We start from the raw sequence: 14,261 nt of genomic DNA on the forward strand, positions 1-14,261 counted from the left end.
GAAGGTGTCACTTCTTGCAAAGACTTTCTTCTACCAATGAGGAGTCACTTTCTCTTCTGTCCCCTTAAACTTCAGAGTCAAGATGACAACAAGGCCATTTTGGTGAAAGATTTGCTGTTCTTCCTATTGAAAGAGCCAGGAAATATTTGTGTGTGAGGACCATGCAGTTCAGATAAGAATCTGTAATTGAACTTGGAGAAATTACTTTTTTGATTTCAGCAGTATCCTCTTTGCCTTCCTGCTCTAGAATTAGATATACTTCTAAAGGGGCCTTTGCTTTACCTTCATGATCAAGACCTGATGTTCCCAAAGGGCAGGAATATATGTGAAAAAGAAATTGTGAACATTTTCCAATGGGCAAAGTATCTGAAAATGTTTTCATTTCTAAACTACAGTCATCACAGGTGCTTTGAACCATGTTGCTGCTTCTAGGAAAGTGCCCAAGTTTAAAAAAATAGAACAGACCAGATGAGTGATGCTTTAGCTGATAGCACTGTCTCCTGGGAAACTAATTACATTCATGCCTTATACAGATGAGGCTAAGTGGAACTGTGTCTTAACTGTGACTTCTGAAACTGTATTTCCTCCCCATCACCCATCCCCTTCTGGAAAGGTCCAGCATCTTTTGTGAGACTGCAATTTCATAGACATTGAGAAAAATACACACGGGAAGCCCAGCCGCCATTTTGATCTTGGCATTTCCCTTGAGAGAGTGTGAGGGTAGCAGGTTGGAGCCTAGAAGAAGGACAGGGAAATGGGAAGAGACCTTGGGGGTTTTGGGTAATGAGATAGCCCCTTACAACATCAGGTGAGGGGAAGCACGCATAAACTTGCTTTCCTTTATTTTGTTGTGTCTGCTTTCCTCTCTCTCTGCCAACGTTCCCATTTGAGTGCTGGCTTGGCTAAAGTTACTGCAAAGGAGATGGTGAAGTAATAGAAGCCACATACCTCACTTTTTTATTTTGACATCACTTTCTTTCCTCCCCCTTCTTTCCCCCCAGACTTGTGAATGGAAATAGATAAGCAGAGTTGAACTGGTCAAGGCCATATGTTGCATCTTGACTTCCAGTTTCCAGGGAAGAGGGCAGGAAACCATCTATTCACATTAGGAATCTAGATGTACTTTTATTTAACAACTTATATTATCCATCACATTTTGTTCAAAAATATTGTAAAAATGTTATTTCTAGTGCCTGGGACGTAGTGTATGAATTGATCTGTCTGAGTCTTTTGTAAATTTTTCCATTTGGATAGACAGAGCAGGGTAGGAGTTTCTTGCTGTGCTTCTAGGCTTCCGGCAACTGTTGTCGCTGGCTAACCTTGGTGGTAAGTCCGTGGCAACTATGTCCTTGGTTATAGAGGCAGGCAGAGGTGCTGATGCTGTGCTGAGGTCCGTCTCTGGATGGGTGGGATGCTCTTGCTCACTATTGTTAGTGCTCCCGTTTTAACCAAGGTGGCAGAGTTTTATCTAAACAGAAATACACAGCAACAGAAAACTAATTTGGACAGTTAGAACTAGTGGTTGATCCGAGCTATATGGAATATAGTCAAAGAGATAACATTATTTCTTTGCATGGAGAGGAATCACAATTGCTAACAAATTTTTGCCAAGCAGAGAATGACCTACCATGATAAAAAGATAGTAATTTTAATTCTCGTTTGTGAAATAGATTAGTGTTACTGATATGCTCAAAAGTGTATGTTTTTAAATTATTTTTTAAAAATTCTATGCATTTGAATTGGCTGTTAATTGACCAGGCAATGCATTTCTTTATAAAGATAAAACTTGAGTCTGATCCTATACAAAATATCACATATTAAGGGTTAGAACTATAGCTCAGAGATAGGTTTAGGGTGAGAGGATGAGGATTCCATCAATCATCAAAAAAATATATCATTGTATTATATTTTAATAAGTGCCAAATGAATGGTGTGTACCATATAGTGAGTCCTTGTTTATTAAAATAATTTGTTTTGAATGGTTTGCTGTGGGGCCATGAGAAAGAGCCTGAGATATCTATAGAGTCCTGCTTGAGAGGCGGAGGCAGGGGAGGACTTTCAGCCTAAGAATAGTGAATTTTGTACTGTGGCCTTGCAGTCTGGCTCATCTCTGCTGTATGTTCCCTGCATGTTCAGATTTGGATCCAGTCTGCATAGCACAAAACAAAACCACAAAAATAATGTCAAAGATAGACACATCCTAATGTCAGGGGTATCTTAATGTCAAAATAATGTCAAAGGTAAACATGAAGAAGAAGGGGCAGGCCATGTGTTGTAGGCGTACTGCTGGCTTCTAGAAGGTGCTTACAGGTACCTGCAGAAGACTGACGGGCAACCATGAAAGCCATGCCCAACACTTCCAGTTAGTTTACGGCTGAGCCTGGAGGCCCAACTGGTAGCCCAAGTGCTCTGCAGGAAGCCAGTTTCCTTGATAATAATTGTTTGGCTATCCTCCTAACTAAGCAAATCAATAATCTGACGCACGGTGAGGGTACAGTAAGTTATGGAAATAAATCAGTTTTCCAAGCACTCATTTAGTTTCCTGACATTGGGTTGCTCATAGGTCAGTATTGCAAGAAAATCCTCATTGATTAGGTAATACTATTATTTGTGTAATGTCTTACTGATTCTGTCCTCCGCTGAGGAATTAGTCAGAAGGCAATTAAAAAATCTTTTGTTTTCACTGTTCATGAGAAACTGTTGGTTTGCCTGCACTTTTACATTATTGGTGGGATCTGTTATGGTTTAGATCTAAAATGTCCCCTGAAAGTCTCGTGTGTTCAGAGGCAGAGTTTTTAGAAGTTGATTAGGTCATAGGGTGCTATACTCATCATGGATTAATCTATTGGTAAGGTCATGGCTGAATGTGCTGTTAAAAGGTGGGGCCCAGTTGGAGACAGACCCCTGGGGGCTTGACCTGGGGGTATTGTCTCAGTTCTTCTTTTTGCTGGGGCAAAACACCCTGATACCCACAACTTGAAAGAGGAGAGGTTTGTTTTGGCTCATGTTTTGTAGCGGTTCGGTCCATGGTCAGCTGGCTTCAAGCAGAAACAGGATAGTGGAAGGGCTTGGGCCTAGGACAGCTGCTCAGGTCATGGTGGCAGGGAAGCACAGGCTGAAAAAGGAACTGGGAGGGAAATACACACTCCAGTCATGCCACCAGTGACCCACCTCTACTTCCAATTCCCAGCAGCACCCCAGCTGTAGTGCCTCCTAATTCAATCACCTTCCAAACACATGAGTCTTTGGGGGCCGCTTTATATCTACACCATAACACATGTATTCTTGGCCCTAGATCCTCTCTCCTTATTCTACCAGCTGTCCTTCATCACGCCCTTCCACTGTGCATTTCTGCCTTGGAGCCAGCTGACTTTGGACTGAATCCACGGACACTGTGAGGCAAATAAATCTCTCCTTTAAGTTATAGGTGCCAGGTATTTGGTCCCAGTGATGGGAATGTGACGAAGACAGGATTTTTTTTTTTTAAGTATTGGGGATTGAACCCAGGGCCTTGCACATGTCTGGCAAGAGCTCCAGTGTTGAGTTACATCCTCAGCCCTTTTTGTTTTATTTTGAGACACCTTAAATTTCCAACCCTTCTACCTCAGCTTCCCCAGTAGCTTGGATATAAGCATGCACACAATCACACCCTGACACTTTGGGATTCTTAAAAGAAGATTTATAGTTGGGAGGCTGAGACAGGAGGATTGTGAGTTGGAGGCCAGCTTAACACAGCAAGGCCTAACTCCCCATGATGAATTAATTTATTATGTAATACAAATATGCACTAATAAAAAAAAGATTGTGGATCGTGATGAATATACATATGGGTGAACTGCATAAGGAATAAGTTATTAATTTATAGCAGGCCTGCTATGTTAGGTTCAGTAAAGCATTCAGAAAGAGATGTTAGTATCTGCTGTGGCAGCCAAGAACATGAAATGGTGTGGAGTTGGATGGTCTAGAATAATGGTGCTCACCCATCTTGATAATTCAGATCGTGTTAGCCATGCAGAACCAAAATTATATTAAATATATGGATTGACATGTTGAATAAGCAATTATGTATTGGTTGACTATTGTGCAAGGCATAATTCCTGCTCTTCAGGACTGAGATTGTCCAGTTGAAAAAGTAGGGGAGAAATACGAAATTAAATAATCCTGATTTCAGAATATAAGGCAATGACATAAGGTATCATGTACAGAATAGGGTTAACCATCAGATGGTTGGCTGAGCCACTGCCGTGAATCCAGAAAAGGAAGATTTCTCTAAGGGCTGTCTTCACTTAAGTAGTCATCACCAAGGAGAAGAGAATCAGAAGTGCTCAACTTGTATAGACAAGCTTGCTCAGATGGTTCAACAGTGACCGAGAGCAAGGAGTAGTTATGATATTAACAAAGAAAACCCAAGTAGAGAGTAGGAAGTCGTGAGATATCAGGTTGAAACTTAGGTTACTGACCACTGGGAGAAGTCTAACCTGGGTATTCACTTAAGAGCCCTGGGATACAGCTGGGTGCTTGTTAGAAAGGCAGAACTTCGTGTCCCAGGCTACAGTAACAGACTCACAGTATTTGGATGTAGCATCTGGGAATCTGTTTTTTAAAAGTTCCCAGCTGATTCTTCTGCATATGACATACTGAAGCAGTGTCACTGATCAATCTGAGCTTTGTCCCCAGTCATGGTGGAGACCCTTCAGAGAGGGGAAGTGGCCTCAAGACAGTCTTGTGCTTGGTAGTGTCTTCTGAGTTTCCTCTGCCTGCTGCTCAGCACCCACAGGATGAGCTCTCTCCAGGTGGCTGTCACACACCTACTGAAGTTGTAGATGCCCATCTGCTCTCTGAGGCAGTTTCTGAAAGTGAAGGGTAAGGCTTGTGTGGATGAGAGCTATGGAATATGTCTACAACAAGGGATTTGTTCTCGTGTGTGAAAAGTATTTAAATTAAAACGAACAACTTCCTCCATAGTTCTTATGGTTGAAAACATACAAGTCATTCATATGTTTTTGACCGTTAAGAAAATCAGTTCCCACTGTCTTGAATCAATTCATTTATCTGGCATTTGTCAGGAAGTTTAAATCTCTCTAGAGATTCAAGACTACCTTATAAAAAGAACCTGAACGGAGGCTTGGTGTGCTGACCTCGACACACACTCTGGAAACTTCGCCTCATACATCTTTATTTTTGTCGCATAAAACGTGAGCTTTATTGAATGATGTTGAGGACGACTCCTGGTGTCGTAGAGAGAGACCAGGTTTTGGAACAGACCAACCTGACCTCAAATTCTGGCTGTACTACTTAACTAGCTCTTTGACTTCGGGCAAGTCACCTGCTCCTGAGCTTGATGCCTGCTTTCAAGAGTTTAGCAGCCACAGAAAAGTAGCTCATAGTTGATATATGGTGGGTGCCCAATAAATGATAACCATTTTTACTTGTTAATTGTATCCTCACATTTGCCGTGGGTTATAGTTTACTGGAGGGAAAAAACAAAAAGGCCAAGAAGGAGCTGGTTTGCTCCGTCCACACTATTGGTTAAGTTGACCGAGTTCAAAGGTATCCCTGCGCCTTCATGCTCTTTGCACCTGGAACACCCAGACTCTGCTCATGTTGATGTTCTCTCCCATGCTAGTCCTGCTCCTGCGTGGAGCTTTCCTTCAGAAGTAATCCAGTACCTTCCCTGGTGTGAACTCTTGACTGGAGCTTCTCCTTCCTCTAACTAGACTATGGTCTCTTTGAAAGCTCTCTGAAATACAAATGAAATGATTGATTTGAAATCTGTCCATCACTGAGCCATATGCAGCTATAGAATGAGGGCTGGTGCATAAGAAATTAGAACTATACTTTCCTGAGCAGTGTGTGTGGTCAGCTGCCTACAATCATGATAATCTCTTCTAATTCCCCATGTAGGAGCTATTATTGAATCTCAGCTGTGCAGATGGGGATACCAACACGTCAAGTTCACAGCCAGGGAGTTTGTCTGCAATTGCTGGGCTGCAATTGAGCTAGGACTTGAATCCAGGCAGCCTGAGCAGCAGCTGAAGAGGATGAGAAAAGTTATCAGAAAATTAAACCCTGGTAGAAAGAGTACTATCGACAGGGATTGACTATAAGCGGATCATGAACAGTTTCCATGTGGGGTCCCAAGCGCCTGGCTTTTTTCTCATTCACAGCACTAGCAGTCCTTTTAGAGAATGGATTTCTGCACTGGGAGAGACTGGCCTCCAATTCAGATTGTTGATCCTTAATCCATTTCAGAGCTTCAGCCTCATCTGGCAGGTCTTACCTGCTGTGTCTACATCCCAACCTTTCCAGGCCGCTGAGAACAAAAGGCATGTGGACAGATTAAACACAAGCTGTTTTTGTTCTGCTCTACAAGCACCAGAGCCTACCTCGTGCAGACTGCATGGTGTGGATCGGAGTCTGTGCTCGTATGTCTTAAGTAAACAGCATGTACGGGAATTGTGCACCTTCTTCCAATAGCACAGTGTCCACCAATTCTTTGCAGAAGGCCTGTGCTGTTACACCAAATATTTATGGGTTTATCTCATCACAGTGCTCACACTGTTCAGAGTAAACCCAAGTGGAAATGTGTAGATCAAAGAATTTAATAATCCACAAACCTCCGTTCATGCTCTACCTGTCATCTAATGAAAGTATTAGTGAATTCGTACGGAAATCCTCTCCAGTGTGCCTGCAGCCTCCAGCCTTGCCCTTCGAGATATAAAACAAAGCGGTTGGCCTTCAGAATCCACAGGACTGAGGTGTATGTGTACATTAGTGTATTGTTTCCAAGTTGCCAGTTTCCCCCGATCAGCATATCTTAGTCTTGCCTTTGTGAAAACAGTCAGAACATGAAAGAGGATTCAGCAGAGTGGAAATGTCACCTACACTTCCTTGTTTCTTGCTGCCATGAAGTGTTTTGTTTGGTCTGGGGCAACCATGCATATGAATCCAGCAGCACATCTGTAGAACTAACCAGGAGAGTACGAGGAGACAGCCTTTCCCCTCTCTTTGTATGAACCATCAACCCGAATATTCCCCACTGAGTGAGTTATATTTCTTTTCCACAATTGGAGAGAAAGGTTGACATGCCTTCTTTATTTGGGGTCAGTTTCCTGACACTGGTCTTCCAAACTCACAATAACTTCCTCCTCATCATCATCATTATTATTTCTTATTATTATTATTATTATCATCATCATCATCATCATTAATTATTATTACCTCTCCTTCCTCCTCTTCCTTTTCCGTCTTCTTTCTTTTTCTTCATTGGGAATTGAGTCCAAGGCTTTGGACTGAACTACATCCTCAGTCTTTTTAATTTTTTTTTTAATTTTGTCTCACTAAGGTGCTTGAACTTGGTGGTCCTCCTGCCTCAGCCTCCCAGAGTGCTAGGGGGCAGAACTTACATACTCTTAGAAAAGAAGTAATGAAGATTCAGTTACTTGTCTATATGCAAGATTGAAAAAAGTTTCCTTGATTATCTTTCCTGAACTGACTGGTCATTTTAACATAGATCGGACACATTTTAACAAGATTTCTTTCTAAATAGAGTTAAGCTGGCAAAGAAGCAAAAAAGGAAGATAGAGAAAACAATAGCAGCAGTGATAAAATGGTTCAAGATTGACCTAACCCAAGGCTGTAGGCTTTATTTACAATAGTATTCAGCACACTGGCCTCCTGGAAATCAGAACTCGAGTGTGACCTGTGTAGGTCTTTTCTGTTGACACAGATGATGATAAGGTGAATGAGTTTCCGGACCAGAGGAGCAGCCTCCTGGCTGTGTTAGTGTCGTGCAGGGCCCACCTTCAGCAGCCCTGAACTGGACACCCAGGAGGCTTTTTCTGTTCTTCACTGAGCTGTACAAGCACTGAGTGTAGGCAGGTGGGATTCACAAGAAAGGGGCATTACGAGGAAGACCCATTGGTCACTTAGGTCCTGCTAGGGACACAAAGAAGTGTATATATGGACCAGGCAGAGTTTGGTGCTATCCATTCCCTGCATTGTATGGGCAGCCTGAGCTCATGGGAAGAGTGTTGGTGCCAGGCAACCCCAGCAGGTGGCCCTTGGCTGAGTTGGCAAATGAAATTAGATCAAGAATCCTTTTAGGCTTATGGTGAAAAAGACGTGTGAGAAACTTTCCAGAGGTCCTTAACTTTGCCTTCGAAAAGGTGACTACTGGTGCCAATGGGCCCCAGGGGAAAACCCATTTTTTTTTTTTTACCTTTTCTTCTTAAAATATTTCTTGGTAGCATCGAAGACAATTTCTCCTGTGTCATCCTCTTGACCACCTGGGCAGACCAGAGTGTAAGCCCCAGGCTTACCACAGAGCATGAAAACTCTGCAAGTGACTGGGCCTCTGCATTAGGCAGGAGACAGAGGGGAATGTGCTGAAGGCTTGCTGCTTCCCTGGAATCCAAGGGACTAGCTGGGGACATGGGACAGGAGCCAGGTGCCATACCTTCCAAGTGATAAATGATGGAGGAGGCAGCCAGTGGAACGAGCCAGGAGGAAGCCAAGATCTGGAAAATGGTGGCTCAGTCAGGACATAGAGCAATGGAGGAAAGGAACAGTCTTGCCAGACAGCACAACTCTGCTCTCCATGGCGGGTTCCTTGTCTAAACTCTTGATTCTGTTATTTTCAAAGATAAAACTAACAACACACCATTCCCACTGAACTGTGGGTACTGCTGCTCCCCTGGCAGAAGACCACTGCAGTGACCAGCCTGTGAGATGGAGTCTGGCTGGGACTGCTCCACTGGTGGGATGGGATAGAGGCTTAGCATTAGGCAGAGCCAACCCCTGCAGGAGTGGAAGTGTTCTCTGACTGATTGGACTAAAACTCTTCTTTTGCGCTGGCTTTCACACCCAGCTGGAAGCATGGGGGCCACCAAGGCAGCAACTTGTGGCTGCTTTCTGGGTTAAGAGCAGCTTTAATCAGAAGCAGGAAATGTTTATTTGAGCTTTGCTGAGAGTCAGTTTGGTGCAGCTTTAGGTCACGTTAGACTTGGGCCAAATGGTTTAAGTCAAACCAGTATAGTTTTAAGCAATTAGAAACAAATAATACGCATGCGTGAATAAAGTGTATACCTTCTCAACCAGCAGACTGCAGCGTGGAATTTTTACTATCTGGTCAGTTGTCATTCTGATAAGGGTCTCCAAAAAAAGGGTATCTCTCCTTTGACTAAAAGTGGGATTGACTCTGCCCTTTCTTGCTTATGATAAGAAAAAGCCACATCTATAGGCAATACAATTTGCTAGAAAAAGAAGGGAATTCTATCATTTGCAAAATATACATGAAACTAGAGAGCATTATGCTAAGTGAAATAAACCAGATATAGAAGGACAGATATTACACAATACCACTTTATATGATAAAGCTAAAATAGCTGAACTCATAAAAGCAGGAACTTACCCGGCTGTTCGTGCACACCTGTAACCCCGGAGCTTGGGAGGCTAAGGCAATAGGATCACAGCAAGTTAAAGGCCAGTCTGGGCTATATAGTAAGTTCCAGACCAGCCTGAACTACAGCCTAAAGACCCTGTCAAAAGACCCTCAAAAAGCAAAACAAAACAAAATGCCAGGGACTAGGATGGTGGTTGCTAGGGATGGGGGGTTATCAAGGAAGTGTTGGTCAAAGTTCCAGTTACCGAAAATGAATAAATTCTAGACATCTTCTATGCAAGAAAGTGCCTAGAAATTACTGTATTATGCCTAGTACTGTATTATGTACTTAAAATTGTGCTCAGGGTAATCCTCCTGTGTGACCTACCACACATACACAAATGATAAAGAGGGTAGGAGAAACTTTCAGAAGTGATAGGTGTGTTTATGGCATAGATTGTGGTGTTGCTTTCACTGGTGTATACTTGTCCCCAAGCTCATCAAGTTCTATCCATGAAATAATCACCACTTTTGGTATGTCAGTCATAGCTCAATAAAGTGACTTTTAAAAAATGAATGAAAATACTGCATTGTGTTCAGAAAAAAAAGAAACAGCCATGTGAAACCCCATTTTATATTTCCTAAAATCCTGTTGGTGATGGAGCTGATCATTATTATACGGATTTGATTGTGGTAACTCTGAATTTGGGGAAAGACCACATCAGTGTCATCACTTGAGTGACACCTTCAACAGTGGGAGGTAGAAGGTGGAGAAAGCCATTTTAAAAAGGGCTAGCAATATGTGAAAACAGCTTTTTAAACATTGTTAAGGTGATTGTTGCTATTGTATAGGAAAATTCATATTATTAAGGGTCTTTATTATTCAGATGAGACTCACTTTCCCTGAATTGACAGATGAGTCTCAAGTTAGGAAAAAAAAATCTTTCGTTTTAGTATCTGCACCAACCTCCCAACAGTGACAGCAGCCAGCCCTGGGACACCACCTGAGCGAAGCTGTGCCCGTGCAGAATGCCACACCGTGTCCACACAGGTCATATTTGTGGCGCAGGTGGAAAGTCCTGCTCCCGATTTACTGTTTGTTTATTGTGATGCTGGCTGTTCTTTTTTTGTGGCTTAACAATTAATACTGGGGAAATAAGATTTATTTGGGTGAGTTTCCCAAAGTGGTTGGATCATTCTTTTGGTTCTACCAAGAAACTATAATACTGAAGAAGGAGAGTAACTTGTTTTCATTCCCTTTTTAAAATTTTATTTTTAATAGACTGTGCTTACAATACCTGATGGATGCATTCATTATGGGGTGTTGATACATGTATGTGTCATATCTTAATGATTTTAATTTCCCCTTCCTCTCCTCTCTCTTCCCTCTTCCTCTACCCCTAGATCTCGTGCACATCTGACAAATGATCATTCCCTTCAGCAGCTAAAAAGATACAAACCACATACATAGGATTTGCAATCTGATTCAGCGCCAGAGCGTGTAGCGTATATGATCTAGCATCTTGTGTTACAATCTGTTGTTCCCAGGATCCATTCCCAGCTCTTGGAAACCAAAGCCATGGCTTATATCATTTCCCATGTCTCCCAGGCACCTAGCTGAGGGCTGAGCACTCAGGAAAGACTTGTTGAATTGAGAAGTTCGATGATTTGAACATGAAAGGGAAAAGGAGATGGTACGTTGGAGAAATCGTTCATGCCGTCACTGGTGCATCAAAGGCAGTGTTCCAAGTCTAGTCTTTTGTTGATCACTCATGCGAAATTGACTTGAAAGTGATAGAATCTTTGCACATATAAACATCTCACAAATGATGGAGAATATGTGTCCAAACAAACCCAGTTGGCAGGACACGCGGTGCTGCTGGGAGGAAGCCTCTGGCTATCTGTCCATCACACCTTGCGAGCGGGACAGGGTGGGCCTAGCTTTCCCTGCAGAGACAGGAAGGTGGGTCCTCTGGGAAAGTGGCGCTCAATGCAGATCTCAAATACATGGTAGGGTCCTTTCAGCCTGTAGGTCATTATTAACTGTTCTTACCCTAAATGGCCATGATACTTAATCTCTCTCTTCATTTTATTATTTTACTTGCTATCACAAGACTGTAACTTTTTAGACATTCAAGGGAGATTAAGAGAGGAGGAGGTGGAATAAGGCTTTTAAAAGCTTTGATTACCTCAGAAAACATATTTGCTTACTTTACCAGGAAGTTGGTTTTTTGTTTTGTTTTCTACTGATGCCAAGAGGGGATTAACGAGTAGCCGCTGGGTTTGCCAGCTTTCTTTTGATTTCAGTTTATATAATTAAGCGGTTCCCAGAATGACTTGAGGTTCTCACTCTGTGAGAACACACTTCTCAAGTGTGTTGTAGTTGGAGGTCAGCAACAAGGCCAAATCACTGAGTAGAAGGAGGGGAAGGGAAAAACTTATCTTACTTTAAAACATCCTTGATATCTCAAAAGGGTCGATTCTGCTTTGGGGCACATTGAGCTATACTGAGAGAGAGCAAGTTAAAATTAAAGTTCAAAGTGGGCTAAAGTAAGAACAAGTTAAAATGAGAGTAATAAAAGAAAGAACAGTGGAAACCAACTCTGGATTACTTTTGAAGTTCTAGCACCAGAAACCTGGGCCGTGGTGGGCATTAAAGAACACGGACACTCAACATGGATGCACTTGGGATCTTCCATATGTCAGGTTCAGCTGTAAGTGCCGGAGTAAAGAATTCAAGCAACAAAAATCTCTCCTCTCCTGACACTCAGTAGAACAGGCAGACTTTTCAGTGCCTGCTTAGGCAGTCTTGAGCTTATACTCAGTGGGGTTGCTCAGGAGCCTAAGCTGTGTTCCTCAAAGGGCCCCCAAGAGAGCTGGATTGTTGATGGGGGCAGACTCGATGTGGCTGAAACAGAGTAGTCCCCCATCTGCAGAGCTTGCAGGCAGGAGGCACCCCATGGCAGGCTGACTCTTTAACTCTAGAACAGTAAAGACCTGCAGATAGAAATATGAGCCTACCCTTTGGTTCTGTTTCTTTCTTAAAGTCGTTACTCTTTTTCCACTGTAGCTCTTCCTTTTACAGGGAATTCTAGCAGCTTCTCTTGGAGTCTCTAATTCCCTTACACACATAGGCCAGAAGTGCCAAGAGTTCCTGCCTTCATGAAGCATATGGGCTGTTGGGGAAAGATCATAAATCAGTTATACAAATAAGACCTCCACTGGGCTGAATGCTGCAGCAAAGAATGTAGCTCAGAAGAGGGGGATCTGACCTTGTCAGAGCAGTCAGGGGCAACTCTCTTGATGAGGAGATTGCTGCAGTGAAATCTGAATTCTGAGGAAAGATTCACTGTGGGTGGAGAGAGGGGAAAACATTCCAAGCAGCAGGAACAGCATAAGACAAGGTCCTGGGGCAAAGGTAACAAAGGACAGTTGGAAGGCAAATGACTCAAGATCATACAGGCCTTGAGACATATTAAAGAGTTTTCTTTTTATTCTAAGAGGAGCAAGGAGCTTTTTTAAAAGTTGAGCAGTAGAGCGAAAAGAGGGAGGGGAATGAATTGCAATCAGATTTCCATTTCAGCAGGGTCCCTCTGTCTGTAGTGCAACCAGCATTTGAACGGGGACTGGAATGAATGTAGGGAGTATTACTAACAAGGTGACACAAGCATCTAAACAAGAGATGTCAGTTGCTTGGGCCAAACTGGTGGTCATGATGGGGGAGATAGACAGAAGCAGACAAACGTCAGAGCCGGAGGGTCCCAATAGGTAAAAGCTGGAGGGTGTGGTGGCAGGGGTAAGAGATGAGGGAGAAGAGGATTAAGAATGACTGCCAGTTTTTTGACTTGTAAAACTGGCTGCGAGCCAGCCTGCCGGGGAGGTGATGGAGTCAGTTTGGACATGTTGAGTTGAGCACCTGGGAGGCATCTGGAAGGAGAGCAGAAATGCACTTGGATAAGCGGAGCTCACAGGGGAAGTCCCGAGTGGAGGTCTGCGTGTGAGCCTTCCGGGGAGAGGGCCTCAGAAACTGGGTGTGGTGTGGTCCAACATGGGCAGAGTGAGGAAGGGGACAGCCCGGGACCTGGCCTTGTGGGATTTCCATGCTTCATGGCTGCTGGAGAATCCTGTAGGACAGGCAGAAGAGCCCCTGCCAGCCCTAGAGCAAGAAAACCAGTCTAAAAGCCAAGGGAAGCAGTGTTTGTTGAAAGAGGAGGTGGTCAGGGAAGAAAGCTGGAGAGAGGGCAGAAAGAAGTAGAGATTCAGTAATAATGATAACAACTATAATACTGTTAATAACAATCGTCACGGGCAACCATGGGAGAGTACCAGCTATGAGCCAGGCGTTGTAATATATTATTTAATCCTCCTAAGAAGTCTGCAAGGCTGGTTATATTACCCTTATCTTTACAGACCAGAAAACTGAGTACAAAGAGATAAAGTCCTTTGCCAGAGGTCACACAAGCAGTATATGAGCTCCTCTTTCTCCTACCACAGCTGCTATCTTTTAAACGTATATCTTCAGTGTTGGTGGAATAAAGACAGCCAGGAAGGAAGGTGGGGACAGGAGGATTTTTCCCTTTTTTTTTTTTTTTTTTGAGGCGGGATCCCTCTATGTAGTTCAGGCCGGCCTTGAACGCACTGGCAGCCCAGTGCCACCACACCCAGCTTGGATTTTTCCTTTGAGAGGTTAGGATTCTTTCAGTTACAGATAAGGAACTACTCCGTTGTTGCTGCAGCCAGGCTCGGGGTGAAGATGGTGAGGGTGGTTCACATGCGTGATGGTGCGGCTCCTCCAGTGGGGCACTGGTATTTTTTTTTTGGTTTTTTTTTTTTTTTTTTTTTTGGTTTTTCTCCGGTACCGGGAACCGAACTCACGACC

General features: G+C 43.3%; 1 protein-coding gene across 3 annotated transcripts in view; it reads left to right on the forward strand.

The window, feature by feature from the left end:
- The window catches only part of Prkce (protein kinase C, epsilon), a 499,694-nt gene that overhangs the window by 393,027 nt on the left and 92,406 nt on the right, over positions 1–14,261 (forward strand). The gene's annotated exons all lie outside the window — the stretch shown is intronic.

Source organism: Chinchilla lanigera, unplaced genomic scaffold (assembly GCF_000276665.1).
Source record: "Chinchilla lanigera isolate Chin_1 unplaced genomic scaffold, ChiLan1.0 scaffold00040, whole genome shotgun sequence".
Lineage (NCBI taxonomy): Eukaryota > Metazoa > Chordata > Mammalia > Rodentia > Chinchillidae > Chinchilla > Chinchilla lanigera.